This window comes from Vicugna pacos, chromosome 3 (genome assembly GCF_048564905.1).
Source record: "Vicugna pacos chromosome 3, VicPac4, whole genome shotgun sequence".
Lineage (NCBI taxonomy): Eukaryota > Metazoa > Chordata > Mammalia > Artiodactyla > Camelidae > Vicugna > Vicugna pacos.
Genome location: NC_132989.1, coordinates 1930999 through 1945345, shown reverse-complemented (window position 1 = coordinate 1945345; position 14347 = coordinate 1930999).

The following is a 14347-nucleotide window of genomic DNA, read 5'->3' as shown; positions in this document are numbered from 1 at the left end:
CTGTGTAGTTCAAAAGCCAGTGTCTGGCATTTCCAGTTGACCTCACACTTTGCACACCTATTTGCCATTCAGAGTCACTGTTTACACACTCCATGTGCAGTTCAACAACAAGTCTAATGCGTGTGCACCCTGATTTCGCTCCAGCACACTCCTGCAGCATTTAACAATTGCTTCTCCCATGCTCGCCATCAGGCTTTCTATTCTCACAACCCACTGTGTGCTATTCAGCAATGTCTTGTTGCACACTCACTGCAAGAGGCACTTTGAACACTCACTGAGGCCAGGTTATCAACCATTCTTCACTATTCTGCTCCTTCTGGCTTCTCCTGCATCCCACTGTGTACCATTTGAGAGTCAATGCTTGCACACTTGCTGCAAAACAACCACTCTTTGCCTGTTTGTGCTGATTTATCAATCTTTCCTTGCACATTAATTCTGCAGAATCCAAATTCCACTAAGCCATCAATAACCCAACATGGATGCTCCTAGAGAATGTCATTCTAAGTGAAGTAAGCCAGAAAGAGAAAGAAAAATACCATATGAGATCGCTCATATGTGGAATCTAAAAAACAAAAACAAACAAACAAACAAAAACAAAGCATAAATACAGGACAGAAATAGACTCATGGACAGAGAATACAGACTTGTGGTTACGGGGGGGTAGAGGGTGGGAAGGGATAGACTGGGATTTCAAAATTGTAGAATAGATAAACAAGATTACACTGTATAGCACAGGGAAATATACACAAAATGTTATGATAAAAAAATAAATAAAACTAAAGCAAATAGAAAAAAAAATAATCAACTCCATTACAATCTCTCTGTGTGGTTCAACAATCATTTGCTCCATTTTGCTCTTTTCTGTGTCTGCTTCTTGCACACCCACTTGCATTCAACAACATCCTTGCACAATCACTTGGGGCCTGGCAGAGGTGAGCCTTGCTGTGTGTCTGAGTGACACCTATAGCCATTGAGGAGGAAAGGGTAACTCAGAGTTGCCCCACCATTTGTCTATCTCTTGCTCTTACAGGCTGTGTATTCTGACAGGGTGCAGACTGAAGGCTGTGTAAGGTCCTGGGACCTCCTGCTGTGCCTGGTGTTAACCCTTTAGCTTTCAGTCCTGGGAGAAGCCCCAGGAGGGCGCTTGGGTGAGCTCAGGGCAGTGTGTGTTTCCCACCTGGGTGTCTGATGGGGAGAGACGTGTCTGTGCTGCCCACGTATCGCTGGTCCTGGCAGTACACCCCCTCCCCGTCCATCAGGCTGCATCTTTCCCCTCCCTGCAGGAAGGATTTACATCCCTGTGACGTAACCAAAGGACGTTCACCGGGCCCCACCCAGCCAGAGGGGGGTGGCCAGGGTGTACCCGACGGGGGACAGGCGGCATCTAGGGCATGTCTGGGTTAAAATGATTGCACAGGGCATGGCAGGGATTTGGGAAATCCCTGTACACAGGCAGCAGGGACACTTACAGAATGACACCTGGCTGTAGCCCTAAACTCTGCATCACAGATCTTTCCCCTGGATTTAAAAACAAAAAAAAAAAAAAACAGGAAAAGGAATTCTGAGGTCAGAGGAGTATTCAAGTTCAGGCTAAGTGCTGACCTTGGGAGAAGGGGGACGATGATGGAAAGCCCTGTCTGCCCTCAGCCTGGTTGCCAGTAACCTTACTCTGGCTTGTTCCTTTCCGCGTTGTATGTTTTTGTCTTGTATGCGTTTCCCCGACTTGGGCTTGTAGAATTGCAGAGTTTGAGCTGCAGTTTTGCCAACTGGTGGTCAAAGGACACCTCAGCAGGAGAAGTAGAAAGCTGCTCTTCCTCTGAAGTGTAGAAAGGCAGCCATTGTCCGGGGGCGGGAAACAGCCCGGGCAAGGGTCACTTTTAAAGATGCTCAAATTTCAGCAGCTGTTGCTGTGCCTGTGCAAGTGCCTTCAACCTCCGAATCCCCTGGGTTCTGAGGGGCTGCCGCAGCTCCTCGTCCAGCTTAATGACACTGAAATAAAAGTTTCTGTGGAAGGTGGACGTGGGCACGTCCTTCAGAGAAGGCTGGCCTTTCTCACTTCTGCACACAATAAACTAATGACCCTGCAAGACACTGAATGAGGACTGAGCGTGTCCATCTCATTTTAAACACAAGAAATGAAAGAACACAAAACCGCATCTCCCAGGCTGTAGCGAAAGTGGGATTTTGATATAACATTCAAGTGCAAGTTTTGCTGTTTACAATAATAGTAAACTTTTTTTAACCTTGTATCCCAAAAATCGATCACCCTCTCACGTCCTCTGAAATCTCCCCTTCCCACTGGCCCCACCTCCTGTGGTCTCACGAAGTCCTTGATGCCTGGCACTTACGGTGCCACCAGGTAACCTCAGTGGGACCCGGCTGCCCCTCCTCACCTGGTGAAGACCAAGGTATGTGGGGGGGCCTCGCCTTTACGGGGGGGCAGCGCAGGGTGCGGAGGTAGGTAAGACTCTGACTCGCAGCTGGCCTTGAGCATGGCGTCTCTGAGATCCCATCTAGCCTGAGAAAGGCTGGAGCGGTAGGAGACAGGGCCAGGACCCCTAGGAGGGTCACGGGCAGGTGCTGTTACGACATAAGGGAGCTGCCGCTGTCAGACCCAGTGGCTGAGTGGGTGCCCTAGGCTGCCTGTGGGCCCAGATGGCGACGACCAGCACCTGTGAAGGAATGAAGGAAGTGTACGGGGGCAGCACCTGGCAGCAGGCAGGGCAGTACGACCACTGGCAGTGCTCCTGAGCTAAGGTTAGCTAGTCCTCTGGGTCCCAGAGAGCAGAAGGCATCCAAGGCAGCAAAGTGGTCCACAGGAGTCCGGGGCAGCCTGTCCACTGTCAGGAATCGTGCCCGGCCAGAAGGGAGGGTCAGTGAGCCAAGCCCGGAGGTGGTCTGGGCTGGCAGGTTGGGAGCGAGGTGCCTGGCGAGCCCGGGCCACTCACCACGGAGAGGGGGCTCCTGAGGCTGGCTATTGCTAGGAGTTAGTTAGAAGGTACCCTTTGTGAAGAAGAGCAAAGTAAACCTAAAAAATTAATGTTAGAGAAGAACATAACAGAGATACCAGAGCTGGCTCTACCTCACATGACGCGCTGGCTCTGACCCTGGAACTGGAGCTGGGTCTGGATCTGGACATGATGTGAGGACCGGTGCTGAAGTCGGCTCTGGCTCAGAAGCAGGTGCTGGGGGGCTCCAGCTGCGGCTGGCACTGAAGCAGCTTGAGCTCGAGGTGCAGCTGGATCTGATGGTGGAGCTGCTGCTGTCGCTGGTCACGGACCTGGCGCAGGGCTCCAAGAGGTCTCTAGCTCTGGGATGGCTGTGTCTCTGCTCTCCGAATCGGTTCCGGGTGTAAAGCATGCAGTAGCTCTAGCTCTGGGGCTGGTGCTGGGGCTGGTGGTGGACCTGGCACCAGCTCTGCAGCTAACGCTAAAGCTGGCGTGGGAGTCAGTGAGAGAGCTGCATCCATCTCCAGAGTTGTTTGTAGAGCTGGTGCTGGTGCTGGAGTCGGCGCTTCAGCTGGTTCCAGTTCTGGAACTGACACTGGCCGTAACTTCAGCTCATGCCGGAGCTGGCTCTGGTTCTGAGCTGGGGCAGAAGTTGACGCTGGTGTACACTCCGGCTCATGACTTGGCGCTAGAGCTGGAGCTGCTATGGCTCAGAACTTAGTGTGGATCCTACGTCTGTAATTACCTTGGGAGATGGTTCTATATCTGGAGCTGGTGCTAGAGCAGTTGCCACAGCAGACACGGGAGTGGATCATACAGCAGTCCCTGTCCTGGAGTTCGTGCCAGAGCTGATGGTAGAGCCGGCTGGAGCTCAGGGGACGTGGTGGCCCCGACTCTGGAACCAGCCCTGGCAGTGGCTAGCTCTAACTCAGGGGCTGGTACAACAGCTGGTGCTGAAGTTGATTCTAGTTCTGGATCTGGCCCTGGATCCAGCTCTGCAGGTGGTGCTCCCTCCAGCTCTGGCAAAGAAGTCTGTGGTTTCCATCTCGTTCACTCGCTCCTGTGTACCCAACCCCCCGTCTCTTAATGTCTCAATTTCTCTGTCTCTCAATCTATCTCTGTCTCTGTTTCTCTTCCCTCCATCCCTCTCTGTCCACACATTTCTTTAATAGAAATGGCAGCCCAGAGCCTAAGGGAATGTAACTGCTGCCTTGGACAGCCAGCCAGTCAACCCAGCAGGTAGGCATCCTAGGCTAAGTTCAGGATGCCTGGGATTGACAAATGGTTGGCCTGGCAGCTAGGCTCTCAAGGCCAAGTTCAGAACACAGGATGGACAGCTAGTTGACCAGCAGCTTGTCATGTGAGGCAAAATTTGGGATGCACAAGACCCCTTATATGAAGAGCTAGTCAGCTTGACAGCACAGCACCCAATGTCAAGCCCGGGATACCCAGGATGCCCAGGACAGACAGGTGGCTGGCCCGGCAGCCTGGTGCCTGAGGGAAAGTTCAGGACACATGGGATGGCAGGAATGAACAGCTTTTCCCAACAGCCTTGCACTGAGGCCAAAACTGGGACATGTGGGACAGACAGCTATTTGACCCAGCAGCCTGGTGCCCAAAACCACATTTGGAATGCCCCAGACAGAGAGCTCTTTGATCCAGTAATCTGGGGCCAGAGACCAAGTCTGGGACGCCCTGAGCAGACAACTGGTTGCACTGGCAGCCCAGTGCTGAAGTAAATCTGAGTCAAGTAGGTAGAACTGCTGGTCCAATAATTGCTTCTGGGTCAGAAGCCTGATGCCCAAGGCAAATCTGGGTGCCTAGGATGGACAGCTAGTCAATTTGGCTGCCCAGTGCTTGAGGACACTTTGGAGATGCAAGGGATACTCAAGACAGATTGGTGGTTGACCCAGCAGCCTGACACTCAAGGCCAACACCAGGACATTCAGAATGCCCAGGATGCACAGTTAGTTAACCCAGCCGTTGAGGGCCTGATGCACAAAACACCCAGGATTGACAGCTGTCACCAGGCAGTACAGGCCCTGAGGCCAAGTCCGAGATCCCTGAGACAAACAGCTGGTCAACCCAGCAGCCTGTCACCTGAGGCCAAGTGTGGAATGTCCAGGATGCCCAGGATAAAAACCTGATCATCCAGGAGCTTGGTACTAAGGCTGACATTGGGAATGCCTGAGACAGACGACTGCTTGACCTGACAGCCCATCACCAAGGGCTATGTCCAGGACAGCTGGTATGAACAGTTGGTTGACCCAGCAGCCTGGCACCAAGGCAAAGTTCAGGATGCCTGGGATGAACAGTTGGTCTCTCAGCCACTCAGTGTCTGAGGCCAAGTCTGGGACACATGGTAAACTTGGAACAGACTACTGCTTGGTCACCTAGCAATCCAATGCCCAAGGCCATGTCCAGAATACCTGAGATATCAGAGCAGAAAGCTGGTTGACACAGCAGTTCAGTGCCTAAGTCACACCTGGGACACCAGGGACAAACAGCAAGCCAAAGTCAGGTTCATGACAACCAGCACAGAGAGCAGGCTGACCTGGCAGCATTGTGCCAGGGGAAAATAGCTGGTCAACCCAGCAGAATGACACCAAGGCCAAGTTGGATATGCCTGGGTTGAATAACTGGTTGACCTAGTAACGTAGCAATGAGGCCAATTTTGATATTTCCAATACAGACTGCTGGTCAACCTGGCAACTAGGGTCTGAGGCCAAGTCCAGGATGTCTCAGAGAGCTAGTCAGCCAGGGAGCCTGGTACACGATGGCTGGGAAAGACAGCTAAATGACCCAACAACTTGGCTTCTGAGGCCATGTCTGGACCACCTGAGATGCCAGGATGAACAGCTTGTTGACCTCACAGCCTAGCACCCAAGGCCATGTTAAGGACTACTGTGACAGCTGGTCAACTTAGCAGCTCAGCGCCCAATGCCACATCTGGAATGCACAAGATCCAGAAAGTCACCTGGCCAGCCTAGTGCCTGAAACAAAGTCCAAGACACCTTGAAATGACAGCTTGTTTACCTGAAAGCCAGGTGCCCAAAACCACGTCTGGGGCACCCCAGAGAGAGATCTGGTCAACCCGTCAGCATAGTGCCTGAAGCCAAGTCTGGGAATACAGAAAGCCTGGGACAGCCAAGATTGGGAATACAGGTCACCTGGGATCCCAGAACTTGTGGCCACCTCTGGATGCCCGGGATGGACTGCTGGTTGACCTGGCAGCCCAGTGCCTGAGGCCAATCTGGGATGCCCTGGATGGACAGCTAGCTAATAAACCCAGTAGCCCAGCACCCAAGGCCAAGTTTGTGATGCCTGGGAGGGACATCGTATGAACCCTGCAGCCTGATGCCCAAGACAAACTTTTGATGCATGGGATACCTGGGATGAACAGCTGGTCTGTGCAGCAGTCTGGCCGTCAAACCAAATCTGGGATGCCCCACCACCAAAAAATGGCTGGACAGCCCAGCAGCCCAGTGAGCAATGACATGTTCAGGATGTTTGGGATGCCTGGGACAGACAGCTGGTCAATCTGGCAGCCCAGTCCTGAGGCCAAGACCAGAACATTCTGATGAACAGCCGGTTGACCCAGACTCCAGCACCCAAGACCAAGTCCAGAATGCCCAAGAAACCCCAAGCAAACAACTGACTGACTTGGCAGCCAGTGCCTGAAGCCAAATCTTGGATGCTGAGGAGCCCAAATCAGACTGCTGGTCACCAGGAAACCTAGAACCCAAAGCCAAGTCCTGGGTGCTTGGGATGCCCAGGATGGATAACTGGTCAACCCAGCAGCATAGTGCTCAAGGCCAAGTCCGGGAAAACGTACAAACAACGATTGACCGAGCAGCGTGCAACCCTAGGACGAGACTGTGATCCTCTGGGAGGACAGCTGGTTAACATAATTGTCTGAAGTCTAAGGACAAGTCTGGGACGCCCAGGAAGCTCAGGATGAACAGCCAGTCTATTTGGCAGCCTGGGAACTGTGGCCAAGTCAGGGTTACACAGAATAAACAGCTGGTAGGCCCAGTGGCCTGCACCTGAGGTAAAGTTCAGAAGGCCCAGGATGGACAGATGATTGATTTGGTAATTCAGTGCTCCAGACCAAGTATGTCACACTTGAAATAAAATACTGGTTGACATGACAGCCTGAATCCAGAGGCCAAGTTTGAGATGCCCATGACAGACAGCTAGACAGCCCAGTATCCTAGTGCCCAAGGCCAATTCCTGGATGCCCAAATGGACACGTATTCACCCTGGCAACCCAACACCCGAGGTCAAGTTTACAATGCCTGAGATGAGCAGTTGGTTGAACCAGCAACCTGGTGTGGGAGGCCAATTCTACCTAGCAGCTCAGCACCCAAGAAAAAATCTGGCACACCAGGGACGCCCAGAACAGGCAACTGGTCATCCCAGCAGCCTGGCACCTGAGGCTGAGTTGAGATGCCCAGACAAACAGCTGGTTGAGCTAGCTTCTTGATACCCAAAGCCAAATTTGGATTCCCCATACGGATAGCTAGCTGAACTAGCAGCCTGGGGCCCAAGATGAAGTCTGAAACACCTAGAACAAATAGTTGGTCAACATGGCAGCCTGGCAGCCGGGTCAAGTTTGGGATCCATGAGACACAAGGGGAAAACAGCTTACTGACTCAGCAGCCTGGTGCCAATGCCAAAGCAGGGACCCTCAGAACACATGACTGGCAAACCTAGTAGCCCAGTGCCTGAGACCAAGTTCTAAATTCCCTGAACGAATACTTGATCCCCCTGGCATCCTAATGCCCGATACCAATTCATGACACCTGGGACAGAAAAATGGTCTACTTAACAGCCAGCTGCCCAAGGAAAGTTTTGAATGTGCAGGACACACATCTGGTTGACTTGGCAGCCCCATGCCCGGGGCCAAGTCCAAGACGTCCAGATTGCCTGGGATGAACAGCTGTTTTATTCAGCAGCCTGGTACCTGAGGCAAGTTCAGGACACCTGGGATGGCAGCTGGTTGGCCTAAAGGATGCTTGTCACCTAATGCCAAATATGGCAAGCCCAGGACAAACTAATGGCCAACATGGCAGCCCAATTCAGAAGCCAAGCCTGGGACAGACAGCTGGTTGAACAGGCAGCCCAGGGCCAAGGCCAAGATAGGTGACTGACCTGGTAGCCAATTCAGATTTGGCTAGATTTGGCTACAGGCCAAATCTAGGGTGATCAGATCAGAAAGGAAGTCAACCTGGCAGCCTAATTCCTGAGGCCAAGTCCAGGATTTCTGGAAGGTCTGGTCTTCTGGCACATTGGCTGTAGAGGTCAAGTCCAGGATGCCTGGGACAGCTAGTTGACATGGCAGCCTGGCACAAAAGGCCAAGTCTGGAATATCCTGGAGAGACAGCTGGTCAGCCCAGCAATCTGGTGACCAAGGCCAAGTCTAGGATGCTCAGGACGAATAGTTCTTCTAGCTATAATACAAGTGCCCAAGTTCAAGTCTAGCAGGCCTGGGGAAAACAGCTGGTAGTCCCAGCAATTCTGCGCCCAAGGCCAAGTCTAGAACACCTAGTACAAAGAGCTGGATAACCCAGCACCCCAGTACCCTAGATTAAGTCTGGGAGGCCCAAGACATACAGCTGGTCAACTGCAGTCTGGTACTAGAGGCCAAGTCCAGGACTCTTGGGATGGACAGCTGGTTGATTCAGCAGTATAGTGTCCAAGGCCAAGTTCAGGAAGCCAGAAATGCTGGTGACAACTTGTCGACCTGGTAGCTCAGTGCCAAGGCCAAGTCCAAGACACACAGGACACCCAAGATGAATAGAAGGTCAACCCAGCAGCCTAAGGCCTGATGCCAAGTCCAGGGTGCCTAAGATGGACAGCTGGTTTACTCGGCAGTCTGACACACAAGGCCAAGTCTAGGATACCTGGGATGCCCAGGATTGACATCTGATTGACCTAGAAACTTGACACTCGAGGCCAAATCCAGAATGCCCAAACTGGACAGCCAGTTACCTGCCAGAACATCACCTGAGACCAAGTTTGGGATGCCTGAGTCAAAGAGTTGGTGGACCTGCCAGCCTGGCACCAGACGCCAATCTGGGAAGCCCGAAATGGACACCTTATTGATCTGGCAGCTTGGCACGCAAAGCCAAGACCAGGACACTCAGGACACCTCAGATGAATAACTGGACAGTTCAGTAGCCACAGACAATTTGGGGACAAAGAAGATGACTAGCTTATCTACCTGGCAGCCCAGCACCAGAAAACAAGTCTGAGGCACCCAGGATGGACATTATCATTACCAGCTTGGTGTCAGAGGTCAAGTCTGGAATACTCTGGATGAACAACTGGTTGATTTGGCAATCATTCCTAAGCCCAATTCTGACTCTTCTAGGATGAACAGTTGGTCACCCTGGCACCTCAGCGCCCAAGGCAAAGTCTGGGATGTCTGGAAAGGACAGCCGGTTGACTCTGCAACTTGGAGCCTGAGACCAAATCTGGGGCATACTGGGATGACTGAGATGGACAGCTGGTCGACCTGGCAACCTGATTCCTGAAGCAAGTCTGGGACACCTGAAACATATGAGACAACTGTTTGACCCAGCAGGCCATTGCCCAAGGCCATTCTGGGATGCCATAGACTAACAACTGGTGAACCAAGCAGGCTGGTGCATGAGGCCAAGTCTGTAACACCCTGGGTCAGACTGATGGATGATCTGGCAGACTGATGCTGGAGGCCAAGTCTAGGATCCCCTAGAAAAGACAGTTGGTCAACCTGATAGCCCAGTGCCAAAGACCAAGTTCATGACACTTAGGGACAGACAGTTGGTTGACCTGAGAGACTGATGCCAAAAGCCAAGTTCAGGACCCCTCCCCACAATGGACAGCTGGTTGACCTGGCAGCCCAATGACAAACCAAGTCCAGGACACCCAGGATGCCTCAGACAGATAGCTGATTGACCAGGTAGCCTAACACTCATGGCCAAATCTGAGACAACCTAGGGTGCCTAGGACACAGCTGGTTGACAAGCAGCCTGATGCTGGAGGATAATTACAAACACAAAAAGACTGGAATGCCTGAATGCCTGTGATGGACAGCTGATGAAGCCAGTAGCTCAGTGCTCGTAAGCCAATCCTTGGATGCCCTGGAGAGATAGTCAACTTGACAGCCTTGCAGTCAAAGCCAAGACTGACAACTGGTGAACCTGAAAACCTAGTGCATGAAGCCAATCCATGACATCCCAAGACAGACAAGTGGTCAACCTGGAATTCTGGCAACTGAGGCCAAGTCTGGGACAACTGGGACATCCTGGACTAACATCTGGTTGACCCAGAAGCCCAACTCTGAGGGCCAAGTCTGGGAATTCTGGGATGGACAGCTGGTCAGCCTGGAAGCCTGATGCCTGAAGCCAAGTCAGAGATGCTATAGGATGCACAGCCGGTTGAACCAGCAATATGGCACTGGAGGCCAAATTTGGGGCACCACAGGTGGCACAGGTGGTCAACCTGGGAGGCCCAGGATACATGGGACGGACAGTCAGCCAAGCTTGCAGCATGATACTGGAACAAGCCCAGGACACCAAAAACAGAGAGCTGATCAACCCAGCAGTCCAGTAAATGAGATTAAGTCTGAGATACCTGGAATAGAAGCTTGTCAGCCCAGCAACTTAGTACCCAAGGCCAAGTCTAGGACACCAAGAAGCCTGGGACAGACAGCTGATCAACTCATCAGCTCAGTGCCTGAGGCCATCTTTGGATAAGAAAGGACAGCTTGTTGCCCAAGCAGCCTGGCACCCAAGACCAACTTCAGAACACTCACAACATCTGGTGTGAACTGCTAGCCTAACTGGTAGCCCAAAACTGAAGGCCATGGCCAGGACACCCCAGAAAAACAGTGGACTGACATGGCAGCCCAACATTTGAGGCCATTTGGGGCTGCTCAGAATGGACATCTGGTTGACCTGGCAGCCCAGCACTGAAGGTGAAGTCTGTGATGCCTGGGACACAATAGAGAAGACAGTTAACCCAGCAGCTTAAAGGCAAAAGCCAAGTCGAGGATGCCCAGGAAGTATAACTGGTTGACCCAGCAGCCTATCATCTTGTACCAAACCCAGGACCCCCAGGATGCAAGGGATGGAAATCTGGCCAATCCTGCAGATTGGTGCTTGAGGCCACATATGGGATGCTTCAAACAACAACTGAGTGACATGACAGCATCACACTTGAGGCCAAGTCTAGGATACCCGGGAATCTTGGGACAGATATTCAACCCAGCTGTCAGATGCTGAAGGCCAAATTCAAGTTTCCAAGGTTAAAAGCTAGTTGACCCAACAGCCCAGCAGTTGAGGCCAAGTCCAAGACACCACAGGACACACATCTGTCAACCAAGAGCCTGGCACCCAAGGCAATGTCTGAGATGTCCCCAGATGGACAGTTGTTCAATCTGGCAGCTTGATGTCAAAAGCCAGGTCCAGGACCCAAGATCCCTGGGATGGATAGATGATCAACCTTGCAGCCCTACACTGGAGATTCAGTCCAGAATGCCTAGGATGGACAGCAGATCAAACTGGGAACTCTGCAACTGAGGCAAGTCTGGAACCCTTGGAACTTACAGCAGATCAACCACATAGCCTGAGGCTAGAGGTCAAATTTGAGGCATGTAGGACACATAGCTAGTCAAACAGGCAGCCTGGTGCTGAAGTCCAACTCTGGGACTCCCCAGATGAAGAGGTGCTCCAATAGGTAGCCAGATGCTGGAGCTCAGTACCAGGACACTGGGATGGACAAGCTGGAGGACCCAGGAGCCCAGCACTCAAGGCCAATTTCAGGATGCTCAGGATAGATGGTTGACCTTGAAGCCCAGTGCCATTAGGCAATTCCATAAAACCTGAGACAAAAACCTGGTTAACCAGGCAGCTCAGTGCCTGAGGTCAAATTCAAGATACCATGGGATGCACAATGGTTGGACTTGGCACATGGCCAGAATGACTTCTGCAGTATTAATCTGTCTGTTTCAGTTGCTCCAGGAAATCTCAGTGGGCAATGCCCTCCTGGGGAGGCTGTCTGCTCCCTAGTGGCCAGCAGTAGCACTGCAGCACCAGGCCTGAATCTATTTGGGAGTCCTTAAGGCAGAACTTTCCCAAGTCCCAAGGGCAAAAGAGCACAAGCTGCAGGAGTCTTGGCTTTGGACTGGATGTCAGAAACCACTCTTTCCCTTCTCTGCTTCCTGCTCTGGGATGCTTTGTTACCCCCTACTTCTGTCAACAACAACAAAACCAGATAGCACTACCCATCAACAAGTCATACAAGGCTTAAGTCACAACCCAATGTAGCCACCCACCAACAATGAATCCTAAAAGAGATTCAGGATGAAAAAAACAGGATGAGACACTCTGTGCTTTGGGCAAATGAGCCCCTAGTTAGATGCACATCTCAGGAAGAATTTCAATGACCCCAGATGCTCACATCTTTCCACCTGCACAAAAGCACTAAAATCATTACCTTTGAGATACCTGTTCTTTGTGACTAGTGGTCATCTTTTACCAAGATACGTGCTCAAATACATGTGTTTCCCTAGCTAAAAATTCATGTATATACTGGCTGCTCCCATACCACTTTGGAGCAGTTTACTCAGACTATTGAGTGGCTGTCTGCTGGGCCATAATCCTCAGTAAGATCCTGAATAAAACACACACTCATGACTCTCACGTTGTGCACTTCTCTTTAAGTTGACACTTCCAAATGAGGACCTGACCCCAAGGATTCAACTAGGATTGGTCTCATTCCTGGACCCCTGACTCCTGGTCCATGGCTCTGTCCCATTCTGCTCTATGACTAGTCCTTATTCCTCAAGCCCCAAGCTGCTCTCTCCTCTGAAGGACCTCAATGAGTTGAAACCATTCTCCTGAGCTCTCAGAGCACAGTGGGTCATTGGTGGAGGATCAAGTTCAGACCTCCCAAGCATGCAGACCCTTGGGGTCTGCCAAGGCAAGCAACCAGTTTGCAGAGAAAGAAACAGTCCCCTTGACTGTAGTCTGACTATCCTGGGAGATGGGATGTGTGTTCAACCTAGTTCTAGCTGAGAATGGTAGTCTGTCAAGACTTCAAGCTCTGTCCCCTGGAAAACACTATGGAGGTGGCCCAAGCCCAGGTGAGACTATAAGAACTTTGAGAATTCCCTTCACGTCATGGACCTCTTGACAAACTACCAGCAGAATGGATGTTCCTGGTCCACAGCATAGCTGTCTCCAACCTCTGGCCTAGGAAGCTGGGATCCTAACTTTCCTCTGGATTCTGCCCATGTGCTGTGCCCCAAACCAGCCTCTATCCCTCTCTGGGCCTCAGCGTCCTAAACACACAAGGAGAGTTTGGGTGTAGAACTGTACAAGCACATGCAGGGGTGAGCGTATCCTAAGCTCCATCAACACTGGATGGGTTGGGGGGGGCTCAGGCAGGCACAGGTACACGGTCCTCTTAATGTGGGCAGATGCAGGTGGACACGCAGCATGAGTAGCCAGCACTCCTGTCACCAGTGTCATCAGCAAAGAGGTGGGGACACTGACATACTGAGTGATTTAGCATGCTGGCAGGGGGTAGGAGACACATATTCTGCAAATACTGAGTTCTGAGCATCCTGTTCTGCCCTCAGTGGCCGGCAGGTGGCGCACAAAACCACCCTTTTCCCTGTGTGCCGGATTTTGATTCAACCCACCAGGGAACCTGGTGGGCATTCTTCCCTAAGACCAAGAGATTCCCACCCCAACCGCCACCCTCAGGACTGACTGAGGAGGCACCACAGTGGCTTTGGGACAAGTCCCCGTGTGTGGCCATGTGGGCAGGAAAAGAGTGCTTCCTGTCTGCGCTCCAACATCTGAGAAGGGGCTGTTTTGGACTTAGCCAGGATGGCTTTTTCCTTAAGTAGCAGCACAGACACTTCATTTTCTGGAGGCTCCCATGTGGTTTACTCTCTACTTTCTCAGGTAATATTTTACCAGGGCTCATTTTTACAGCAGGATAGTTTTTAAGGGGTTTGGTGGGAGGAAATGCATGCTATGGGGTTTGTCACAGACTCAAGAGTTGTTTTGTGGGAGAAAACCCTGCACAGATTCAGAGAGACAGAAACATGTGTATAAGGAAAGGAAAATGCATGTTATAGGAATCCTCCAGTCCAATGAGTTGAAGGAGCTGGGGACACAGAAACGGGCTGTGCCTGCTGAGATGTACAGAATCCCTAGGTCAAGCGGAATGCATTCATCATTTTTTCCTCATATGCCCTCTGAAAGGTTATAAAAATGTCTGTTTTCACTAGTAGCACAGAAGAACGATTGCCTCCCATATCCACAAGGGCACTGAACTATTCACTTACTCACTGATGCAAAAGATTTAAACACCTGTCATGTACAGACAATGTGGACAGA